Raw genomic sequence first — 3,780 nt, forward strand, 5'->3', positions numbered from 1 at the left:
GATGATCGATATCGACTTGTAATGTGAAGACAAACTCGCGGTCTCGAGACTTGTAATATAATGTTCTATCTTTGTTCGGTCTTTTCAATTCGGAGACTAGTATGATGAATTGTATTCGGAGACTAAAATGATGAATTGTATTCAGAGACTAATCTTCTATTGTATTCGATGAATCTGTTGTTCATGTGTGCTGTCTATATTTTGTCCAAATATACATTTTGTAACCTGCGCAAAAAACAGAAAATTAAAAAAAAACCCTAATATTCATACTAATGGCGCATCACATCATAGTGCGCCATTAGTATGCCAAAGGATACTAATGGCGCATCACTAAACGTTGCGCCATTAGTATGCCGAAGTTACTAATGGCGCATCCTGTTGTTGTGCGCCATTAGTATGCCAAAGCACCTGGGTATAGATGGCCCCCTGGGAGGCATACTAATGGCGCACTGTTGTATATACTAATGGCGCATCCGGGGTGCGCCATTAGTATACCAGATACTAATGGCGCACAAGTGGTGCGCCATTTGTAAAATATACTAATGGCGTGCTACTAATGGCGCACCACTAATGCGCCATTAATGGCCAAATTAGGTGCGCCATTAGTAGGCCTTTTCCTAGTAGTGTCAGGCTGGGGTATCCAAGTGCAATGTCAGCCGGGTCTAGCTCTGGAAGGAAAGCCTTGGCCCGGCTCAGAGCAGCTATGGCTCCGGCTCTTGCAGAGGCCCGTCGCAGCTCTTGGAAACGCTGAGGAAGAACGGCAAGCTGGTGAAGTACGTCCGCCAGGTGAGTCGGAACCTCATTGGATAGGGCCACAACGGCCAAGGCGCGCTGTGACCCGGTGTAGAGTTGCTCCACCAAGGTGTACACGGCCTTCAGCTTGGTCAGCACGTTCTGATTGAGGTTGGGGCTTCTGGGACCTGTTTAACAAAGTAAGATAAGCCGCTAGCAATGATGGGAGTTATGAGACATAAAGACTGTAAACTTGTTCAAAGCGTGCAGAATGACTAACCGAAGATTGTGGCGACCATCTGTGACACATGGCGCTTTAAGCCGGAGAGTTCGGCGGTTCTCTCCGTCAGAGCCGCCTCCGCCTGTTCGGCCCGGCTTACCAGAGCAGCCTTCTCCTCGGCCCAAGTCTTCCTTTCTGCTTCAGACTTCTTCTTCAGCTTCTCTTGAGCAGCAACACTGGATTCAAATTTAGCGTTGGCCTTCCGGGTCTCAGTTTCCTGAGTCTTCAGGCGGTTCTTCAGCTCAGAGATATCAGCCTCAAATTTCTTGCAAGCAGCCTGTACAATTTCCGGGTTATAGTATGAATAATTATTATGCAACTTTAAAGTCCCAAGCACTTTCCAAGCAAAGACACTTGGCACTTGGGGGCTAATGCATGTCGAAAGTTTCTATCTACAAATTACCGGTTCATGAAAGTAAGCCGGAAGTTAAGTCTACAACATATTCTATCATAAGTAGTGGACTTGGGGGCTAGTATGGTAAAGATGACTATGTAGTAAGCAATAGAGTGGTACCTTAGACTTCTGCTGTATCTGCTTCACCATGTCAATCTCCAGGTCCCGCCTGTTGTGCACCAGATTGACGTAGCCGGAGATGATATCTCCAATGCTCAGGTTAGCGTAGTTGGTGATGTCCAGCTTGGCCCTGCGGCGCTCTAGCAACTCTTCCTTGGCAGAGCACTTAGCTAGTGCAGTGGGTCTCCCCGGCTCGACAAACTCCGTCCGGGTGATTACCACGTCCCGGTCATCGGCCGGCTAAGCCGGGCTGGAGATGTCCGGGTTGGTAGAAGTCTCTATGGCTGGCTCGTCGGTTGGACCGGTGGCTTCAGGAGCAGAGACAGCTGGCGGCTCTTGAGCTGAAACCTCCGACTCAGTCAAGACTGGCTCTTCGACCGGTTTATTCTTCTTCGCCCTCTTGCTGAGCTTTGCCTGGGAACTGAAAGGACAAAAGGTTAGTACAAAAGCATGAGTAAAGATAAGCACAACAAGGGATGATCATCATTACCCGGGTGCGGTCTTGAAAGCCGGCAGGTTCGATTGCATAGAGACACCAGAGGAAGGTGAAGTTTCCTGATAATTTGAATCAGAAGAATTGAGTGGTTGACGTATAACGCCCGCCAAAGGATGAAAAGGATATAGGTTGGAGATAACCTCGGTCCGGCGCTTCCTTGACGCTTCAGGTAAGCCGGAGGAGAGGTCTGCATCCTTGTTGGTCCGGGTGTGCCGCCGGCTCTCATGAATCTGTTGCTTCAAAACAAATTGAGGATCTTGATAAGCTAAAGGATGTGAAAATCTTACTTTCCGGGTTACTCTTCGGACTTTCGGCCTTGGCAAGGGCTCCGAGTCGGAGGAAAGTGTCGTTACCTCTTCAGTCACCGGGTTACTTGCTCCGGTGTCATCCTCTTGATGATCAGTATCGATAAGGTGGATAGGAATAAACAAGAACGAAACAAGAGCTTATAGATTCAGGGGTTACCTCTGACTCGGAGCTGTCACTTAGCTGAAGCAGCTCTGAGGCAGTAGGCCTGCTTCCCTTCTTGCGGGGAGCGGCTCTCCTGGCGGCTTTCTTAGCTTTCCTTGCCTTTTTGGCCGCTTCATGGTCATATTTGACCTTCCAGAACTTGTCATTAGCCTGGAACGTACATCAAAGATTTCTTAAGGTTCAGATGGAAACTATTAAAAAGAAAACCAAGGTATTCAGGTCAGTGGCTTACCGCCGGAGCCGGGTTAGCTTGGTAGAAGGGGTTCGGGCCGGTTCTCCCACAGTAGGTTAAGCTCTCATTCAGGAGAGACTTGGTCATATCATCCACAATGTCCTCAGGAAGATCGTTGGGGCTGTGCCATAGAGGGTCATCCTTCCGGCCCGTGTAAGCACACATTAAGCCGGGGCGGCGGCTCAAGGGGATAACCCGCCAAGAGATCCAAACCCAGACCAGATCAATGTCGTTGAGGCCGTTTCCCAGGAGAGCCTTGATCTTATTGATGGTGGGGATCAGAGGTTGACGCTCAGCTTGAGAGAGTTTGTCTGGCAGAGGGTGATTTGGCTCCCGACGCAGGGCACGAAAGCCGGGCAGAGGGCTCTCGCCAGCCGGAGAAGTGTCCTGGCAATAAAACCACGTCTGGTTCCAGTCATTTGGATGGCTTGGCGGCCCAGCATAAGGAAAGAGGCAGTCTCTCCGGCGTTGAATGGAGATTCCACCAAGTTCCAGGCTCGGCCCGTTGGCGCACTCATTCTGGTGGTTCAGATAAAATAGCTCTCTAAAGAGCAGCAGGCTGGGCTCTTCTCCAAGATAGACTTCGCAGAATACTTGGAAGTTGCATATATTTGACATGGAATTGGGTCCTATGTCTTGCGGCCGCAGATCAAAGAAGTTCAGAACCTCTCTAAAGAATTTTGAGCTGGACGGTGCGAAGCCCCGGCTCATGTGATCAGCAAATATCACCACCTCACCATCTCTGGGTTGAGGTCTCTCCTCCGACGAGTCAGGGGCACGATAAGACATGATCTCTTTCTTGGGCAAGTAACCCGTCTTTACGAAATCAACTAAAGTGTTGTCGGTGACATTGGATCTCATCCAGTTGCACGTGATGGGTGCCTTGGGAGCTTTGGGAGGCATTGTGAAAGATGAAGCCTATGACAACAGGAAAATATCCGGTTCAATTATAAGCCGGCAGACGTCTACAGCTTAATACTCAAATGGCGGCTTATGAGAGGGGCCTAATGACATATGGTTAAGTGCATCGGGTTATCTAAGTCGCTAAAGATGTC

Source organism: Triticum aestivum, chromosome 1D, assembly GCF_018294505.1.
Source record: "Triticum aestivum cultivar Chinese Spring chromosome 1D, IWGSC CS RefSeq v2.1, whole genome shotgun sequence".
Taxonomy (NCBI): domain Eukaryota; kingdom Viridiplantae; phylum Streptophyta; class Magnoliopsida; order Poales; family Poaceae; genus Triticum; species Triticum aestivum.